The 22,305-nt window shown below is 36.8% G+C and overlaps 1 protein-coding gene across 1 annotated transcript in view; it reads right to left on the bottom strand.

Moving 5' to 3' along the window:
- The window catches only part of CHST9 (carbohydrate sulfotransferase 9), a 231,655-nt gene that overhangs the window by 195,067 nt on the left and 14,283 nt on the right, over positions 1-22,305 (bottom strand). The window lies entirely within an intron of this gene.

The raw sequence follows: 22,305 nt of genomic DNA, 5'->3' as shown, positions 1-22,305 counted from the left end.
CCAGCTAATGAGGCCAAGGTCATGGCTTTGTATCTAGCACTGGCGAAAGACCTTGGCTCTGTTCTTTGCCACAGACCACACCCCCTCTTAATATGAGCTGAATGTTTTCTCACTGTCAGGACATCACATCCACTGCTGTGTCTAAAAATGATCTCTCTTTTTTCTCCAAATATGCCTCAAAAACTTAGGGGAGAATATTAATTTAGCCTTTTAAAGAGGTGTTTTGTGAGGGAGCCTGAGTGGTTCAGTCGGTTAAGCATCTGCCTTCAGCTCAGGTCATGATCCCAGGGGTCTTGCGATTGAGTCGTGCCTGCTGGAGGCTCCCCCTGCTTGCGTGTTTGCTCATTGTCTCTCTCTCTGTGTCAAATAAATAAATAAAACCTTTAAAAAAAAAAAAAAGAGGTGTATGGTGAGATGCAAGGAAAAATTTAAAAACCTGCTGCGGGGGAATAAATAGTTGGTTGGTTAAAGGGTAAGATTTACATGTTCTTGGCAAAAACCATTTTCATGTAAATGGTGGCCTTCAAAGGTAACCAGGTGATCAGCATTATAAGGAAATGTGGTCTGGTGATTCCCTGATTAGAAAAAACAAATCCGGGGAGCCTGGCTGTCTCAGACATTTAAGTGTCTGCTGGCTCAAGTCATGATCCCAGGGTCCTGGGTTTGAGCCCTGCCCGAATCCATCATCAGGCTCTCTGCTCAAGGAGAGTCTGTTCCTCCTCTCCCTATGCCCCTCCACCCACTTGTGCTTTCTCTCTCTCTCAAATAAATAAATAAAATCTTAAAAAACAAAAAAAGAAAAAAAAAACCCAAATCCAACAAATAGTTAAAAGTGTTTATGCAGAACAACATCAAAAAAGTCATGTTATAAATACCTTTTTTTCCTTATAGTTTAATTATTACCCAGAAGGGGCCAAAGGAAGAACAGTGATTGTTAGTATTACCTGAGCAGTTTTCTAGTATGCACTTGTCTGAGTCACCTGAGGAAGAGGCCACTGTTTTTCATGAGGGCTTTTGAGCATTTCAAGCATTTTCTTGATTTTGCTAGTAGAGTAAGTTTTTAAATAAATAGAAGAACTGGGAATATCACCATACTGCTATTTGATGGGTGGCGCTTTGCTCTTATATTGATTGAAAGCTCACATCTTATGGGCTTTCCAAACATACGCAACAGAGAACAGTTCCCGAGGGAGAGCTGCAATTTGAGGTGTTCCAAGATTGGGTCCCTCAAGGGAAATGACGAGAAGCCAGCTTTCTCTTGTCTTGATGCTGCAGTTAAACAATGAACAGACATAATTCCTGGGTGCACAAGAAGATTCGTAAGGAAAAACCAGTTAAACAAAATCCAGTACTAACAGAGAAATAGCTGTTTACAAGAAGAAAAAGACTTTTACAATCTGTCTACATAATTAAAACTTATCTCAGAAGCAAGAGGATAGAAGAAGAGGCATAAATCAGAACAGAGACAAGAACCTGTGGGAATAGTAGATGTGCAAAGCCAAAAGAGGTACTCCTTGAGGGTTTGCAGGGGAAAATTATTACCTACGAAGCTGGAAAGAGATGAAGAATTTGCCCTTCCTTTCTTCGAGAGATGTTGCTCTACTCTGACATATCCTCCTGGGTAAGAAGTCAGGAGAAAACCCGTAATTGTTATTGTGAGTAGGATTGAGTGATTAAAGCCACAAGGCAGAAAGGCAATCTGGTGTAAAACGAAGAGATACGTTGGATTTTCTCCCATCTCAGTCCATTAACCCAACGTTGGTGTTAGGAAATGGCTCTCATTAAACAAAGGTGAGGCAGGAGGAGCAACACTGTTGCTTTAAGCAAACCTGAAGGTCAGTCGTGACGGGAAAACACACCTATTTGGAGATCATACATCTACCTCTATGCCTGCAGGAAAAGTGCAGACTACTGGAGACTGAAATTACTTGGAATAATGCTATTTTATGTACAAGCATTATACATTGCCATGGTCAGAGGCTTCCTGTATTTCATACAACCCCCTCCTCTTCCCAGTCACACACACAGTACCTTGAACCTCACCGGTACCCAGCAGTGTGCATTGCACTGAACTGAATTTGGAGCTCCAATAACAAAATACAGGCCAATTAGCTAATTGTCTAGTTGTGCTTGTAAATCCTTCACCCTATCTTCCAAATGGAGAAATATGGACTATTAAAATCCTGAAAGAGGGACCTTATGTGGCTTTGTTAAGAGAAAAGACACATTTATTTTTATTCGCATAGCCTCTTCATTTATCCCAAATGAACACAAAAAGATAGGTAAACACAATTGTTTCACTACCTTATCTCTTTTCCAGCACTTTAAAAATCATTCCTTTACGGTGTTCAGCGTCATTCATCCTCAGGAAAATGCAAATCAAAACCACAATGATATCTCACCTCAAGCCTGTTACAATGGCCTCCATCAAAAAGAACAGGAGCTAACAAATGTAGGCATGGGTGGGGAAGAAAGGGATCCCTTGCACACTGTTGGTGGGACAGTACTGATGGGGCCGCTGAAGGGGAAGTGCACGGAGGCTCTTCAAGCAATTAAACACAGAACTACCGAATGATCCCGCAATTCCACTTCTGGTATTTATCTCGAGGAAATGGAAAAACTACGTCAAAGAGACATCTCCTCCCCCACATTCCTAATAGTGTTATTTACAATAGCCAAGACATGGAAATAACCTCTGTCCACTGGTGAATGAATGAATAAAGAATATCACTCAGTGTATTCTTATTATTTTTTTGAAGATTTTATTTATTTATTTGACAGAGGGAGAGCGCACACACACAAGCAGGGGGAGCAGTAGGCACAGGGAAGAGAAGCAGGCTCACCAGACCAGGGAGCCCAATGGGGGATCCCAGAGTCCTGGGATCATGACCTGAGCTGATGGCAGATGCTTAACCAACTGAGCCTCCCAGGTGCCCCCTTTCTTATTATTCTTAAGGTACCATGCATCTTAAACTTACACAGTGCTGTATGTTAGTTAATATCTCAATAAAACTTGACAAATTATCTTAAATCACCCTGATTTCCAGGAAAAGCATTTTAGGACTTTAGTATACTAATTATTAGATGGAGGCAATTTATTTATTTATTTTTAATTTTTAAAGATTTACTTATTCGAGAGAAAGAGTGCACCAGTGGGGGAGGGAGGCAGGGGCAGAGGGAGAGAGAGAATCTTGCCCATACATGGGGCTCAATCTCACAACCCTGAAATCATGGCCTGGGCTGAAACCAATAGTTGGGCGCTTAACTAACTGAGCTACCCAGGGTGAGCCTGGAGGCAATTTATTTAAAAGGAAATTATGAGTTGTCCAGTTGGGCAGAAGTCTACCGTTTTGGGGAGGGATTTATGAAATGTAGAGAGGACAGTTTGGAACAAATTGGTGTAGAACGGTTTGGCATAAAAGAACCCTGGAGTCGGGAGATCACCTGCCTTTACCTTCACCTTAGGAGGACCTCAGTAGTCCTTGCCGGTCTCTATCTCTTCCTCATACTCTGAGCGAGTGAGAGACCATCAGGGATGAACTTCCTCAATTTACCACCTGCCCTCACCAAGTTTACTATCATCCGTCCCCGCCCACAGTACTTTGCCTCTATCTCGCCCAGACAACTGTGAAACTCAACTCCATCAATATTGTGCCAGCCTGCGTCTTATTCTGAACCTCTTCCCCCAGTGACTTCCTCTGTAACCCTTCCAGTGACGGCCCTATTACCGTCATTCCCAGATGAGCGTCAAGACAGCCCTCTGCCCTGACGGACTCCGGTGCCCATCTCCCAGCCAACTCTCCCCGTATCGTTGCCCAGGAAGCCAGAATATGTGAGGAGGCTCACAGGTTGCATAGGGACTGAAAACTTATAATTCCCTGGGATTTTATTTTGTTTTCCTTTTTCCTATTCTACTTAGCTCCTCTATGAATTTCCTGTTTGTATTTCTTCCCCCGTTTTATTGATGTGCAGCTCCTTTTGCATTTGGGATGACAATTCTTTGTCAGTTCTAAGCATTACAAAAAAATGTTTCTTGCCTTTCTTTCCATCCTGTCCAGCTTCTTTCCCTTGCTGGTTGTGTGGTTGTCTTATTATGAAGAAGTTTTAAATTGAATTTTATCATTCTTTCCTTCTTGGTGTAGCAGCTAGTCTTGGAAAAAAGCACAGGGTATCCTCGAGTGCATGAAATTGTGGAGAGGTTAGGAATTTCCAAAGACTGATCGGGGTTTTGGGAAACTAATAAAGGGTAGAGTGGTTCCCAAGGGTCAGAAACAGCAACCACTTCCAGAATTGAAGACAGGAAGTAGAGAGCTATTCTTCGAGGGGCTGGAAGGAGAGGGCTGGCTGATGAGAGCTGTCATTTATCTAAGGGACACAGATAAGATGCTGCACTGGGGTGTTAAGGGAACCAGAAGAATCACTTTCCCATCCTCAATTTCTTCCTGCCCTGAGGACCCTGTCAGTGACTCCTGTTTGGTAAACTCTGTTGATACCTGAGGAGATCCTGCCATTTGGGACGAGATGGATGAAACTCGAGGGCATGATGCTAAAGAGGGACAAATACTGTATGACCTTCCTCATACGTGGAATCTAAAAAGCCCCTCAAACCCCAAAAACCAGGAAGACTTTTTATGCAGCACATCGTGGTGAGCCTCCCAAATCACAAAGCAGGCTAGGGCATGGCAGAGATAAGAGATAATCAAGTTTGTGTTCTTTATGAATTTTCCAAGATAATATTCCTTAGCCTCAAATATTAACTCTATTCTCCCCTATTACCTTTCAAAAGTCATAAAGTTCTGCTCTTCATATTTTAGTACTTGAATCCACCTGGAATTTATTTTTGTGTATGTTGTAAGACATCCATTCCATATGGATACCATTTGTCCAACTCTTTTAATTGAGGTTATCATTTCACTACTGATTTTTAATGTTGATTTTGTTACATTTCCAATTCTTATGTATGTTTGTTGCTGCGTCTAGATACTATTCTGTTCTATTGGTCCAATGTCATATGTTTGTACGAACATCTGGGCCAATCTTGGAGGGATGGAAAATGAATCAGATTACTGATTTAATTTTGTTAATTGTTATTTGTTTATTCACTCTACTTTTTTGAGTCAGCTTTTAGAAAATTACATTACCCACATAATTATCATTTCCTTTTGGTTTTCAAATGTACCAGCATAAAGTTGTTCATGGGATTTTGTGATTTTAAAGATCTTTCCATTCCTAATATTATGTATTCATGCCTTTTTTCTTTGATCATTTTTGCTAGAGATTTGGCTCTTTTATTTAAAAGCATATTGCAATTCTTCTCGTTCTCTCTTTTTTTATTTTGGCTTTTTGTTCTCAATTTCACTGATCTCTTTCCCCATCTTTATTTCTTTCTTCATTCTATTTCTTGAGGGATATTCACTTTTTTTTCAGTCTTTTAATTGAACATTAATTCATGTATTTTAGTTCTTTCTTTTTTATAAAACACATTTAGGTAAGGCCACAAATTTCCTCAAAAACTATCAGCAAATTGCCTTTTTATGTGTAGTATTTTCATTGTCATTCAGTTCTAAATATCTTGTAATTTAAATTGATTTTGTCTTTTCTTTTAATGTTTTTTCTTCTCCTTGTGTTAGACTTAGTTTTCCTAAAGTTATCTAATTGTCTCTGTTCCTTTCTGCTTTCTTGAATCCAAAGGTTTTGTTAGCTAAGTAGTACTTTAAATTAAAAAGTAAAACTTTCTTAGCTATGATTTTTTCTTTTTTTCAAAAAAAGATTTTATTGTATTTTTTGACAGAGGGAGAGAGATCACAAGTAGGCAGAGAGGCAGGCAGAGAGAGAAGGGGAAGCAGGCTCCCCAGGCAGAGAGCCTGACACAGGGCTCTATCCCAGGACCTTGAGATCATGACCTGAGCGAAAGGCAGATGCTTAATCAACTGAGCTACCCAGGTGCCCCATTAGCTATAAATTTTTCTAACAGTTTACAGTTTTCACATGAACTTCAGCATTCTTTAAACAGGCACTGAATTATTTCCTCATCCTGATCTGTTTTATTTAAAAGAAATATTCATTATTAATTATTAAGTTGCTGGTATTTTATCAGTTTCTGTGTTCACCGTTAATTGTTGAGTGCTACAGTGTCTCAGTTCACTTTCTTTCTTGTTGAACTACAGCCTTAAATATTTCTTCTAATGAATATCTGAGAGTTAAATTATCTTTGATTCTGTATGTACAAACTTATCTTATTTTTGTCCTCATTCTGGAATGATGGTATGGCTAAATATGAATTGAGGTTAAAAATTATTTTTTCTCAGCACTCTGAAAATTAATAACCATGCTTTTTCTTTCTAATCTGTAATCTGGGTTAATGTTTCTGAGCAATTTTTCCAGTTTACCAATGTCTCTGTTTTTGTCTATTCTAGTGTTTATTCTGTCTACTGTATTCTTTCCAACACTGTATACGTTTATGGTAATCCCAATTTCTCCTTCTCCATATCCATTTGTTCTTGTTTCATTTTGTTAGCCAGGATGCCAAGGGAAGTTACTCGAATAAGTTAGCTGAAAGCTATCAGCAGAAGTGAGAAGAAGGGACAAAAGCAGGGAAGGAATGTGTTTCATTTTCTAGAACCAACAGTTCCAAGCAAGGAAATGCCCAAGCAGGTGTTGCACCAATAGCCAGTTGGAGGGCTGCCTGGGTGACTCAGTCACTTGAGCTTCTGTCTCTTGATTTTGGCTCTGGGTCATGATCTCAGGGTCCTGGGATGAAACCTACCCTGCCTAGGGTTCTATATTCCGCGGGGAATCTGCTTGAGATCCTCCCTCTCCCTCTCTCTCTGCCCTTCCTCCCTGCATGCCTGTGTTCTCTCTTTCTCTCTCTCACAAATAATAAAGAAACACATCTTTAAAAGAAAATGAGCCTGTTTGAGCTGGATTGGAGATAAAGACCTGTGCAGAAGCCCCTCTGAGTTGTCCTGAAGTTACCTTTAGCTCGTTATAAGATTTCCTACTATGGGTGAATTTTCTGCCATTTTTTGAACACATGACATAGGCACTAGCATGTTGACATGCTAGACATGCACAGTTGAACTGAAGTGTTTGTGTAGCTTCCCTAACCCCATGGAGAGACAACGCTTTGAAAGCAATCTTCCTGTCTCCTTACTTCTAACAAATAACAAAAAGTTCTTTGCTTTCAACATTTCTTTGGGTTGTGTTCAATTTGGTGCACCCCAAGCAGCAAACCCCTCGAGTCTGGTTACATTTTTTCTCTGCTTTCCGAGTTTGTGGTACTGTTATTTATAACAGAAAATATCTGTTCGGTCTTCCTCCCCATTTCTCACACAGAGCTCCTAAAACCTTTGACATTTCCTTAGAGATAAGTGATAAAGGTATCTTTTGTTATGTTAACAAGGTGACTTTACCTAGCCTCTAGGTCAAGTAAGAATGGGTGCTGGCTGCCAAGGGAACTAACCCTGAAGGAGAATTGGAACTTTTCAGTCTCAGTCCCTGACCTCTGGGGACAGGTGAGGTGCTGGAGGTTCAATCAATCACCAGTGCCCAATGATTTAATCAATCATTCCTATATAATATTAGAAACCTCTATAAAACCCAAAACAACAGGGTTCAGAGAGCTTTCAAGTTGGTGAACCAGAATGCATCCCAATGAATGTGAGACACACCAGTTCTGTGGGGACAAAATTTCCTGAGCTTGGGATATTTCCTTGCATTATGTACTTCATCTGGCTATTCATCTATATCCTTTATAATATTCTTTTATGATAAACCAGTAATCTAGTAAGTAAAATGTTTCTCTGAGTTCTGTAAGCCTTTGTAGCAAACTAATGGAAACTGAGAAGGGGGTTGTGGGATCCTCCAATCTACAGTCAATTGGTTAGAAGCAGGGGTGACAACCTGGACTTGTCATTGACATCTGAAGTGGAGGGAGGCAGAGTAGGGCTTGGGGTGAGCAGCAAGAGGGAGATGTCTTCAAGGACTGAGCCCTTAACCTGTAGGAACTGATGTTTTTTCCCGATGGACAGTGTTTGAACAGAGTAAAATTTATGTGATACCTGGTCAGTGGTCATGAAGAACTGGAGAGCTGCTTGGTGATGCTGGATAAATCATACATACCAGGAAGTTTTATATACTTTTACTAGAAACTATCCTTTACTCTTAGGATATTTTAAATGTATTCTAAAGTTTTTGTCAGACTGCGCCTAAATTTTGCACCAAAAAATTCTGTACCCAAGAACCTAAATTTTGCTTGTAAATCTTTTAGCATTAGATTTATTCATGATCTTGGAATTCTTATTAGTAAGCTCATTTCAGATAGAATAGTTTTTAAATTTTTATTTTGCCTCAAAATTATATCTTAGGCTCCTATCCAGATCTCCAAAGGCTCCACCATTGTGGGCTTGGTTTTTGAGTTAGGGTGATCCTGGGGCTGTAGAAACCAGTCAGTGAGCCTATCTACCAGCTCCCAAGTAGAAGCTAAACTCAAAGCTTCCACACTCAAAGCCTCACAAACTCATAATTTCTGCCTGTTTACCAGTTTTGCGTGTTTACTTCTGCTTCTGATTTTGAATCTGGTTTTATATTTTTATTCTTTTTTTTTTTTTTAACTTTATTTTCCATTGTCCGGTCTGGGCAACAGACTAGGATACTAAAACATAAACGTACTTCCTTCTCTTGACCAGAAATCCCCAAGTAAACTTTTCAGACATAATTTTATCTGTAAAAACGGAACAATGAAATCTGCACTATATATCTGATGGCTTTAGAAAACATTAAGTCAAACAGAATATGTGATCTTTTGGGAAAGTATAATTACAGTGTAAAATTATAAAGCATTTTGGTAATCTGGTTTAAGTAAATTAAGTTTTTATTTGATAATTATCATAGGTATATAAACTCTTAAAAATCTATCCTTTTTATCAACCATAGTGACATTAAATTATGATATGCAGTCAAAGGATATTTAGTCAATTATGGACAGTGTTTTATTTAAACTTATTTAGTTACTATATAATGTGTTAGCAACATTTTTATTTAAACTTATTTAGTTATTGTAAAATGTGTTAGCAACCAATACTGTAAATCTTCATTGAATTACTCTTAACAGAATGAGAAATGTGACCTTTATTTATATTATTTAATGTTTTTACTATTCTAAAGTTAAATAACTATTTTAATCCATTTTATTATTTTGCAATTTCTGAAATCCTATAAATAATTTCTATATGCTTTCACTCAATCCTTGAAAAAAATTTTTTAATCCTTAAAAAATGTTTAAAGCTATCATTTTGAAATTAATTTTAGACTCACATAGAAGTTGCAAAGATAGAGTCCCTGTGTACCCTTTGCTCAACTTCCCTCAATGATAACATTTTACATATCCATTGAACAACTTATCAAGACCATGAGCTGATGACAGTACATGTGAAAAGCAGAATAAACCCCACCCACCCACCAAAGAGAAGCCTCCTCATCAGAGCCTGTGACTATATTACTTTACATGGCAATGGGGAATTAATGAAGATGAAATCAAAGGTTTGCTAATTCACCCACCTTTATTTAGGGAGAATATTCTCGATTACCTGGGTGGGCCCAATATAATCACCAGGGTCCTTAAAAGTGTAAGAAGGGAGCAGCAGAGGAAGTCAGTGATGTGATGTGAGAAGAAGGCAAATCACCTTCCTTAGCTTTGGAGATGGTGGAAACAGAAGAAGGGAATCACGAGCCAAGAAATGCAGGTGGCCTCAACAAGACAAGAAAGAAAATAGGTCCTAACTGGAGACTACAGAAAGGAATGGGGACCTGCTGACACCTTGACTTTAGTCTGTCACACCCAAACACAGGACTGCAAAATCATACATTTGTGCTGTTTAAACCACTAAATTTGCTAAAATCTGTGATAGCTGCAAAGAAAACTAATACAGTTCAATACTTTTATAAAGTAGCATTTTAAAAGGAGACAGTTTGTGAAATTGCTGTGAATGGGAAGAATAATACTGATCTTTTCAAACACTTTTCGCATGGTTTCTCAAGTATAGTGTTTTCTGGTCTATTTCTGTGATAGCTCAATTGTTCAATTTTTTTGTTCTGTTTTGGCATACAGGACGCAGAAACATATTCCTTTACTAGACACTAATTTATAGGTTCTTCCTTACGTATTTTGTTACTTTGATTTCCTGTATAATTTATTTAACAGTACCTTCTCCTTTTAGCTGGTGTAATTAAAATTTAATTATAATTAAAGTTTTTAACAAGACAAGGCTTTGCCCTTATATTCTTTGTTTTAGAAGAATAAGTTTTAAACTCACATTTTACATCCTAATGTTCAGTGTAGAGTTATTTGTCTGTTTTTAGGCAACAATAGTCTGTCTTTATAGACCATGGGAAACTAAAAGCAAAAGCCTTTGCAAACATTTATTTAACACATCCATTTGTATGAGAGAGGGGAGAAAACCCCTCATAGAGATTATTGTTAAATGAATAGTTCATCTCTTCCTCATGTTTACTTGTGCCCTAAAGTGTTAAATACAGAGAACACAAAAATGTTGTCTTTCACGTTTGTTTAAGCCTTGTCACAGGAATTTGTACCTGTATTTATCTGTCGGTCGTCAGTCGTCAGGATCATATTAAGTAACATAGAGAGGGCCAAATTCTATTTTATCAAAGGGACCTATGAAGACAGAAGAAAGCTGGAAAATGCTTTTTGGAGTTCTGGGATTTGGCCATGGTGGCAGGAGAACATGGCAGTTTGAGGGAGCCCGAGACAATGTGAAGCCCACACCAGCAAGGGATTATGCCAGATAAGGTGAGGGAGTTAGCAAGTCCGGTGGAGTGACTGAGTGTTAGTGACAAGAGAAGCTAATAATGGAACCTAAGAAGTACCACGTAACAGATGGTTTCCGGTCCACGACTGGGATCAACTGTGGTATAAGCAATAGAAAGGCGTAGGTGACAAGTAAGAAGCAGAATTAAAGAATAAAGTGGGTGTTGCAGTGCCTCCCTAATGCCCATTCTGGTTTTCTGTCTGGAAGCCTCACCATTTAGAACAGAACTTCCTTACCTCTAGCTCCAGGGATGGGCCCGAAATAGTGTAATCCTAACAGGACATTAATCCTTTGTTTCTAGTCAAAACAGTAATTTCAGAAATGGCCTGGTATATTAGTTTCCTGGGGCTGCCAGAACAAATGACTACAAACTTAACAGACTGTAGGCATCAGAAAGAATAAGGTTAGCCATTGGCCAGGAAATTCCCAGGCAGAGATTGGACTAGATTATATTCCATTCCAGAAAACCTCTGTCTTTTTGTTTATGAACATTCTCTTGTCTTTCATTACTGGAGGCTGTTTATTGTAGTATAAGTTAAGTATGTAGTTACTTTGTATTACACACAAATGATATACTATATAATATACATTCGATGTTACTATGTAGTGTATTGTTGCTAAGTATGAAGATTTTGGAGGCTGAATGCCTGTATGCAAATCACAGTTTGAGGATTTCCTTGTTCTGTGATGCAGCTTAGTATGTATACTTTGTGTGCCTCAGTTTCCCCACATCAAAACTGGGGATAATAAAAACATCTACCGTGTGAGGTTGCTGTGAAATAATACATGTAAAGTATTTGGAAGAATGCTTGGCCCACAGAAGTGCTCTACAATACTAAGACATTAATATCTTTACTTTCTACATGCCCAGCACAGGGACAGGTGCACTATAGTTAATTGACAAGTATTCGTTGAAAGATTGGGTATTTTTACTTGAAAAGGCAGTCTGTTTTTGCTGTTAGAGAGGTTTATTCTTTCAATTCCAGCCAATTCAATCTAGTCAATAAACAACCATTAGGTTCAAATACAAGTAAGGCTGTGTGCCAGACACTGTATACAAAGCCAAAATGGGTAAAGTTTAATCTCTGATCTTCATCAGTGAATATTTGAAACTATCTCCTCATTACTTGCACAAGTTGGTTCTGGTAGAGCCTTCTAGAACAACTCATAACAAATCTGTTCTCTTTTACATGACAGACTTTCCAATTATTGAAAACAATTATCTTGCCTACTCTTAATCTTTTTTACTCCAGGATAAACAATAAATATACACAATTCCTTTAGCCATTCCTTACAGGACAGGGTTTAGGGGCATTAAATCAACTTAATCATTCTGCTCCAGACACATCTGAGTTTGTTAATGCTTTTCTTTAAATGCAGGGCTCAGAAGTAGATACAATAATCTGAGCATGATTGAATGGATGGATAGTGTTATGAGGATTTGTACTATCAAAATAATAGCTAAACTTGAGTGCATCCAGAGATAAAATGGGAGAATAAAACAGGATATAGGTTAGAGCCTCAGGGGTTTCCTAGAAAGAGCTTCTAAAAAAATCAAAGGAAAAGACTGTGAAATAAGAAATGCCATAAAGAATGTGCGTTACAAAACCAAGACAGAATATTATTATATGGTAGGCAGTAAATAAAACATTCACTTAATAAATACACATCAGGAAAGCGTTTAAGAAAGAGTAGGGATAAGAATTAACTATAAAATACCATTTCCCCCCAAAGTGGAAGAAAATGAGACCAGCAAAGATGATTTGGTCAATGTGGAAATTACTGAGAGAAGATCAAAAAGACCAAAGGATTGTGAAGAGTGGAACTGCAAGATGAGAATTCACTAGTCTAACCACTAGTTTGAAATGTTGGAAGAGAACAAGTATATGGACTTCAGTGCACAGTAGGGAAGGATAGTTGTATTACCTACAGATGTTATTCACATACTCTTAAATAATAAGGAATAACATCTTAAACAATAATGAAGTATTTGGAGTATTATGTAAATAAGCCATATATACTAATTTAAATTTTCTTTTAAATGTAAATAAGCCATAGATACTAATTTAAATTTTCTTTTCTGTTTCAGTGACAGCAAGACATGAATTTTTCATGTTGAGTTATAGAAGGAGTTACTTCTCAGGGAGACAGTCCAATGTGTACAGGAAGTACCTAACCTAGTTAGTTTCGTGGGTCATTATGATTGGAAAAGTGATATAATCCAAAAACAGAGTAAGGCAGGAGAGAGAGAGACAAAAATGGGGGAAGGAAAGAGAATTTTAAAAGTTTCATCATGACATATCGATTTCCCAAAAACCTCAAAAAAAAAAAAAGCAAATAAAACCTGGCAGCATTTAAGAGACAAGAGGCAATAGAACATTAGAAAGGCATTTACTTCTTATGGGTAAGCAGTAGTTCCAATTAGTATGTTAGCTACAACATAAAATGGAATAGATTAAACTGGTTTTGAAATGTTAGTTTTACAGTAAAATAGCAATATTTATACTTAACTAATAAATACTTAAAACTACTTCTAGGACAAAAATTCTTGTAATAAATGCTTTAAACAAAAGTTTGGCATAAATCTTTTTTAAAGATTTATTTGTTTGTTTGAGCAGGGAGGGGCCCTGGAGGAGAGAGAAGGACAAGCTGACTCTTGCTGAGCACAGAGCCCACGCAGGGGCCTAATCTCAGGGCCCTGAGATCAAGTCATGAGCCAAAATCAAGAGCTGGCAGGACACTTAACAGAATGCATCACTCAGTTGCCCACAGACATATTTTCAAGCAAATATTTTTATGGTAAGACAATAAAAGATAGATAAATGCTATTATTACTGTTTACCATTTAATAAAATGTCTTTTCTATATCATCATGTCATCACCCGTGTATTACATTATTTCTAAATCCCCTCTTCTGCTCATCACAGTAACAATAACATCCCTGTAAAGGTGTTATATGTATAGATTATCCCGCTTCCTTATGTCAGATATATTAGGGAGTTATTTCTGTTAATGATTAATTAGCTAGACAGTCAATATCTATTTGGAAGATTGATTTTTTTCCTTCATTACATGTTATCTTGATATCTGATGTGTTGCTTTTGTATAATGTCTATTATAGAAAGGGTAATACCATTACCATAAAGTAGGAAATTCTATGGCTAACATAAAGCTCTCTAAAACACTAGAAATGCATTATATTCTAAAAGGAATATGATTTGTTTCTTATAGATAGTAAAGTTTGTAAGCCAAGCACTCATGGCTAGCTCCAAGCAATCTCATGCAAATATTTATTAAATTCTCCTGTGTGCTCCCTCTCTCTCCTCTTGTTTCACGTTCTAGCCCATCTGTGCTTAGCCTGCAACCATTTAATAGAGAAATAACATGAACAAAAACAGCAGAGGTGCTAATCTACAAATCTTGCTTTAAAAAAGGAAAATAAATCTGCAAAAATATCTACTGACAAAAATCATATAGTAGGCTCTTAAGGCATTTTTAGAGAACACACCACAAAAAGAGCGCTCATATTACAATATCAAAGTGACTGCCTGAGGTAGTTATTGAAATAAGTACAGATACATTGGGAAGCCTGAAATGATGCCAACAAATAAAAGCAGGAATAACATACAACTGAAAATTAGCATTCCATAGAAAAGCAGGAAATACAATAAAACGTAAAAAAAAAAAAAACTTTTGAAAAAACATTATGAGACCTCAAGGACGATACAAAATTATGACTAATTAGTGCTGCTTTTAATGTTATTATTGTACTAGTTGGTTTTAATTAATTTAGTTAATGAGTCAAGGAAATTCTGGAGAGCTAAATCTTTTTTGAGAACTTGTCTGAATTTGGTAGCATTTAAGAAAGGATTCCATGCATTGTCAGAGAGAAACAAACGATCATACCCAGGGAATCAAGAATCAGAACGACAGACTTGTTGACAGCAACAGCGGAATCCAAAATGGAACAAGAATGCCTTCAAAATTCTCAAGGGAAGTCATTTCCACTTAAAATTCTTAAATGCTACCAAATTCTATCAAAGTCTCAATCAAAGTGGTGGATAGAGCAAATATTTTCAGACAAGTTCTCAAAAAAGATTTAGCTCTCCAGAAACTACAGAAGGAACTGATGAAGCAAGGGCATAAGATGAGAAGAAATGGGATACAGAAAACTACTGGTCCAGAAGAGGAGAGACAGGGGACATGAAAGGAGCTTCTAGTTAGTAGTGAAAGCGTAAAAGTTGTATAACAGGTGTAGAGGGTAAGCAGTTCCAACTAGAGCAAAACAGAGGCTTGGGAGAAAGTTTCTGGAAAGTAGACTCTCTGAGTTGTCTGAACATTTAGAGAGGATACTTAATTATGAAGGCTTTGACCAAATTAGTGATTAAAAACTTAGAACATTAAACAAATGAAAGAGCAAGACACTATTAACTTCAGGGAAAACAGAAAATGTAGAAAAGGAAAAAAATTAGATTGAGCTGCATGGCTAGGCTTTGGATAACATATATGCAGCCCTGATAAAGAACTCACTGAATATGTATGCCAACAAAATGCTATCACTACATTGCAAAGATAGGAGGGTTGGTAGGTGAAGGACGGATGCGTGCGGTAAAATGAGGAAGGAAAAAAGACGAGGAAAGACTCTTCTGTCATGGTGGAAAGTCAACAGATAAAGCCTAAAACTAAAATATCAAGTTCTAAAATGTAGATATTGTTTAGAGAGAAGGAAGCAAATACCAAAATATGGAAGTTCACATGACTCCTAATAGGCAAAACCAGAATCTAAATTTGCTCAAAATGAGATCATTTACTTTTTTATTACCAGAAGTTATTGAAAGTCAGAGATAAGTAAACTGAAAACCTAAGTAAGATATAAGGGGATATTTGTCTTAAGAAAATAGCCTCTTTCCAACACAGGCAGATACTTTTATATCATTTACCCACATCATAGGAACTTATAAAAGTAGACATCAATACTGAAATATGTAATGTAATGATTATGTTAATTGGTCATCCAGGCGAACACAGAGAACTTCCTTCACATGGCTACAAGTTATTTCCTTCTTGCCATTGCAAAATATGTTCTTTGTATTCGTGACCATTTCAGGCCATTGACCTGTTGACCATTCTGAAAGGTCTCATATCTCTAGCTACTATGGTGATGGTTGCTTGTTCAACCTTTAACAATATCACCTGTTTCTTTTTTTCTTTCTTTATTTCTTGGAGTTTGACTTTCTCTTCTGTTTCGTCCCCCATGAAATGATCTAATTTTTGTCAAGATGAAAATGTAACCCATGTTCCACTTCTAATGCAACTCATCTAATCTGCTCTCACATTTTTAAACATCTACTGGATATTTCCATCATATATTCTACTATTTCTCACACTTCTTAACTGTTCCAAATTCCTTATGATGACAGTCAAGGCCATTTCTGATGTAGCTCTTGATTACTTCCTTAATTTTATCACTCATATCTTGATCTGAAAATTTACTCTTACAGTAGGATAAATTATTTAAACTCTTAAGAACTAAACATTCATTTTTGTCTGTGGCCATAGGAACATTCTCTCCTTTCTTGTTCAGACCCTCTGCCAACCTCAAGCTGGTCCTTGTTTGTTCTTTAGGACTCATCTTTGAGGTGATGCTCATGATAACCCCCATATCAAACACAGTGCCTTAGACATAGTGAGTAGAACATAAAGATGTGTTGAATAAATGAACAAAAACACTTGTGGGTAGATAACTTATCTCTAGATAGTATCTTCAGTTCAACACAAATAAGCTGCTTCATCAGTCTTTCTTAAGTATTGCTTATTAAATAATTTTCCTTTTCTTAAAAAGTTACTAGATTTTGTGTTGTTTTTGTTATTGTTGTTGTTTGATCTAAAGTGAGAAACTCTTTCATCTGCCTTTTAGGCTCTTCATAAAGTGGTCTGCAACCTAACTTCCTGTTGCCCCCCAATAGAAACAATCCTCTCTAATCTACGGATTCCTGAGTACTCCATGCCCATCTATACGTACATCAGTTTGTTTTTCTATTTATGACATCTGTCCTGAAACTTTCTTCCCTTCTGACTTCAATCCTATACATGAGCAGCTCAAGGCTAACTTCTCTCATAAAATCTCGGAACTACTCTTGACTATATTGATAATAATAGCAACATTTTAGTCATTTATCAAATGGATTTTGAGAATCTGTTATTTGACAGGCATTGTTTAGGTACTGGGACACAAAAGTAAGCTGTGAAAAAGCAAGAACAAGCTAAAACAAATTAAGCATATGATTACAAAGTGTGACAAATGCTAAAAGCAAGGGGCAAGGTAACACAATATAGTATTATTAACTATATGGTTTCACACATGTTAGGCGATCTAAAAAAACACAAAAGCTAAAAAACAACAATAAAAAAGAACTTATAGAAACAGAGTATAATTGTGGTTAACAGAGGCTGAAAGTTGGGAAACAAGGGAGTTGCTGGTCAAAGAGTATAAGCCTTCAGTTATAAGATACATAAGTTCTGGGGATATAATATATAGTATGGTGACTATAGGTAATAACACTGTATTGTGTACTTGAAAATTGCTAAGAGAGTAGATCTTAAGCATTCTTAGCATACAACACACAAAAAAGGTAGCTATATGAAGTGACAGATATGATAATTAGCCTGACTGTGGTAATCATTTCACAATGTATATTTATCAAATCATAATGTTGTACATGGCAAAAAAGATAAAATGTATCTTGAGTTGGCATGACTTAATCAGTGATCACTTTAAAAGGAGGTCTAGGACTTCTTTGGAGCTAGAGATACTCTCCTCCTGGCTTTGAAGAAGGAGAAAGCTAGCTATGAACTTCTTATGCAGAGGAGTGGCCTTCAGAAATTGAGGGTCTCATCCCGTAGATGTAATAAGTGAACTCTGGCCATAAGCTCAAAAAGCTTAGAAGACCCTGGGATTCAGATGAGAATGTACCCCAGGCAAGAGCTTGACTACAGCCTTGTGATACTATAAGGGGATCCAGTTAAGTTGCTCCTAACTTCACACCAGGGAAAGATATCAGAGATAAAGAGGGGGCATAACATAATCGTAAGGGAGTCAATTCTCCACGAAGATATAACAATCCTTAACATGCGAGTGTAACAACAGAGCATCAAACTATGTGAGGCAAAAGTTGGTAGAACTGCAAGGAAAAACAGATAAATCCACTATTATAGTTAGAGACTTCAACAACCATATATCAGAAATGAACAGATCCAGGGGCACCTGGGTGGCTCAGTCAGTTAAGCATCTGCTTTCAGGGCAGGTCATGATCCCAGGATCCCAGGATCAAGCCCTGCATCAGGCTCCCTGCTCAGAAGTAGAGGTTCTCTCTCTCCTTCTGCCCCTCTTCCCCACTCATGCTTTCTCTCTCTCACTCTCTCTCTTAATAAGTAAAATCAGAAAGAAAGAAAGAAAGAAAGAAAGAAAGAAAGAAAGAAAGAAAGAAAGAATAGAATCCAGCAGAAAAAAAAAATCAATGAAGGCATAGTTTTACTCAATAATATGATCAGTCAACTGAATATAATGGATAGTTATATTACGTCACCCAACAACCAAAATACAGATTCTTCTGAAGTGTACATGGGAGACATTTACCAAGATAAACCACATTCTGGGCCATAAAACAGGCATTAAAATTTCTAAAAGAATAGAAATCACAGAATGTCTCTTCTTAAATCAGAAATCAATAACAGAAATATGTCTGGAAAATTTCAAAATACTTGGAGATTAAACAATACGCCTTTAAAGAACACATGGGTCAAAGAAGAATTTCAAGAGAAATAAAAAATATTTTGAACTAAAAATGAAAAATACAACCTATCAAAATTTATGGTACACTATACTATCAGTGCTTAGAGAGAAACTTAGAACACTGAACGCATATATTATCTAAAATCAATCTTCTAAGCTCCTAACTTAGGAACTTAGAAAAAGAAGAGCACATTAATTCCAGAGTAAGTAGAAGAAAAGAAATAATAAAAATTAGAACAGAATCAATGAAATATTAATACTAAGTCAATAGAGAAAATCAACAACTCTATGCCCACAAATTTGATAACTTACATGAAGTGGACCAACTCTTTGAAAGACAGAATCTGCTGAAAATCACACAAAAAGAAATAATCTGAATAGGCCTATATCCATTAAAGAAATTGACTCAATAGTTAATAACCTTCCAAAACAGAAACACCAGGCCCAGAAGGGTTCACTGGTGAATTCTACTAAACACTAAAGGTTATACCAATTCTTCATATTTTCTGAAAGAAGATAGAAGCAGGGGGAATTATCTCTAACTTGGTCTATGAGGTCAACATTACCCTACACCAAAACCAAACAAAGCCAGCAAGAAAAGAAAATTATAAACCAATATCTTTTATGAACATAGATGCAAAAATCCTCAACAAAGTGTTACCAAATCAAATCCATCAATGTATAAAAATAATTATACACAATGACCAAGTAGGATTTATCCCACATATGCAAGGCTGATTCAACATTCAAAAATCAATCAATAATAACCCCTCACATCAATAGGCTAAAAAAGAAAAATCACAAGTGTATCAATAGAGGCAAAACAAAACAAACAAACTTTTGAGAAACACTAACTCCAATTCATGATAAAAACTCAATAAACTAGAAATTGAGAAGAACTTCCTCACCTTGATTAAAAAAATTAGCTACAAAACCCCTTTAGCCAACATTATACTTAATTATATACACTCAAAGCTTTCTTAACTAAGGTCAGGAAAAAGGCAAGGATGTCTCCTCTCACCACTTTTCAACAAGTCCTGGTTAATGCAGTAAGATTAAAAAAAAAAAAGGAAATAAAAGGTATACACTTGTTATGGAGACATAAAACTCTGCTACAGATCACATAATCATCTATGTAGGGAAAAAGTCAACAAAAAAACCTCTTGGAACTAATAAATGATGATAGTAAGATTGTAGGTTATAAGTTAATACACAAAAAATACAAAAGTCAATCACTCTACTATAACCCAGCAATGAACAAGTGGAATTTTTGAAATAAAAAAGACAATGCCATTACATTAGTAACCAACTCAAATTAAATACTTAGGTATAAACATAACAAAATATGTGCAAAATCTATATGAAGGAAACTACAAAATTTTGATGAAAGAAATAGAAGCACAAAATACATGGAGTGATAATCCATGTTCATGGATAGAAAGATTCAATATTGTCAAGATGTCAGTTGTTCCCAACTTGAGCTACAGATTAATGCAATCCCAATCAAAATCCCAGTCAGTTCTTTGTGGATAGCAACAAACTGATTCTAAAGTTTGTATGAGAGGCAGAAGTCTCAAACAGTCATCACAATATTAAAGAGGAAGAACAAAGTTGGGGGACAGTGACATTACTCAACCTCAAGACTAAATATAAAGATACAATAATCAAGACAACAAGGTATTAGTGAAAGAATAGAAAAATAAGTCAATGGAACACAATAGAAAACCCAGAAATAGACCCCCATAAAATCAGTCAACTGATACTGAAGAAAGGAGCAAATACAATAAAACAAAGATAGATTTTGTTTTTGTTTTTTTAATAAATTGTATTGGATTAACTGGACATCCACAAGCAAAAAAATTAATCTAGACACAGAACTTACACCACCCACGAAAATTAACCTAAAATGAATCACAGACTTAATGATGAACAAAAAACTATAAAACTCCTGGAAGATAACTTTGAGAAAATCTAGGTGGACCTTGGGTATGATGTTGACTTTTTAGATCTAACACTGAAGGCATGATTCATGAAGGAAGGAATTAATAAGCTGACTTCATTGAAATTAAGATAATTTGCTCTGTAAACATCAGATAACTATCTGATAAAAGACTCTTACCTAAAACATACAAAGAACTCTTAAAACTCAATGATAAGGGAGTAAACAACACAATTAATAAATGTACCAAAGAATATATCAGACACCTCACAAAGAAGATACACAATAGCAAATAAGCATATGAGAAGATGCTCCATATCATATGTCACCAAGGAAATGCAAACTAAGACAACTGAGATTCCACCGATTGGACCAGACACCTATCAGAAAGATCAAAATAAGAACAATGACATCACCAACAGCTGATGAGGATGTGGAGCAACAGGAATTCTCATTTATTACTGGTGGGAATACAAAATAGTAGTTACTTCAGAAAGCAGTTTGGACGTTTCTTGGAAAACTAAACATACATACTGCTATCATAAAATCCAGTAATCATGCCCCTCAGTATTTACCTAAAGGAACTGAAAACACATCTACATAAAAACCTACCCATGGATATTTAAAGCAGCCTTATTCAAAATTGGCAAGCCTGGAGGCTACCAAGGGATGCCTGGGTGGCTCAGTTCGTTAGATAACTGCCTTTGGGCTCAGGTCATGATCCCGGGTCTTGGGATCAAGTCCCGCATCAGGCTCCTTGCTCAGTAGGGATCCCCCTTCTTCCTCTCCCTCTCTGCCTGCCACTCCCTCCTGCTTGTGTGCTCTCTCTCTGTCAAATAAATAAATAAAATCTTTAAAAAAACAATCCAGAGAGGAAACACAGAAGATGGTGAAAATTGGTGCATATACTCTCAAACCTTGAGCTGGATATAGATTTTCCTAAATATAGTATCATGGTTCCAAAAGACTGTCCATGAAACCTTAGATTGGGACAGTGAGGTTTACAGCCTAAGTAAGCTATAGGGAATGTGGATGTTTCCCTATTGAATCTCAGTATGACGGGGGTTGCAGGACTGGAGAAAGTACCATACCCATCTACTATTTTTACTGGCTCTAGAGTGATCTCCCAGCTGAGGGCACTGTGGGGGAAAATTTTAGGGAAGCCATGACTATTACATCATAGCACAGAATTAGAGGTTTGAATTAAACTTGAGAGCAAATGGAACAGGCTGGGTGAGACAACGTGCTCCACACAAGACCCTGGGACCGCAGACTGCCCCACTACACCAAATACCGTCATTTCACATTGTTGACCCCCATCAAGAATGGAAAAAAAAAAATGAAAAATTGGCTTATGGACTAGAGACATACGTTCGAGGCCAGGGGACGGGCTAATGGTAGTGGAAGATAGGAATAATTATCAGGCAAGGAAAAAGTCAGAACAAACAAATGCACAGGAGCCCTTCTAGAATAAATTCCTTGATAATAAAAGATAGCCCAGCACAGAATAAATCAAAGTAACTCAGAAAGGGAAACAGTAATGAAAGGACTGTTTTGAGCACTGATTTCATTTAAATATGAAAATATAAAATTTGACATACTAATAAAAATGTAACAAAAATCTAAAATGAGGAAAGGGAATTGGAAGGATCCTTCACTGTATTTTTATTTTGTTAACATGCAGCAAAATTGACTTGAGTGTGGGGGGGGGATGCACAGGTCCATGAAGTGTTACAAGTGTACAG

This window comes from Mustela erminea, chromosome 13 (genome assembly GCF_009829155.1).
Source record: "Mustela erminea isolate mMusErm1 chromosome 13, mMusErm1.Pri, whole genome shotgun sequence".
Lineage (NCBI taxonomy): Eukaryota > Metazoa > Chordata > Mammalia > Carnivora > Mustelidae > Mustela > Mustela erminea.
Note: the sequence above shows the minus strand (reverse complement) of the source record. Positions and strands in the feature narration are given on the sequence as shown.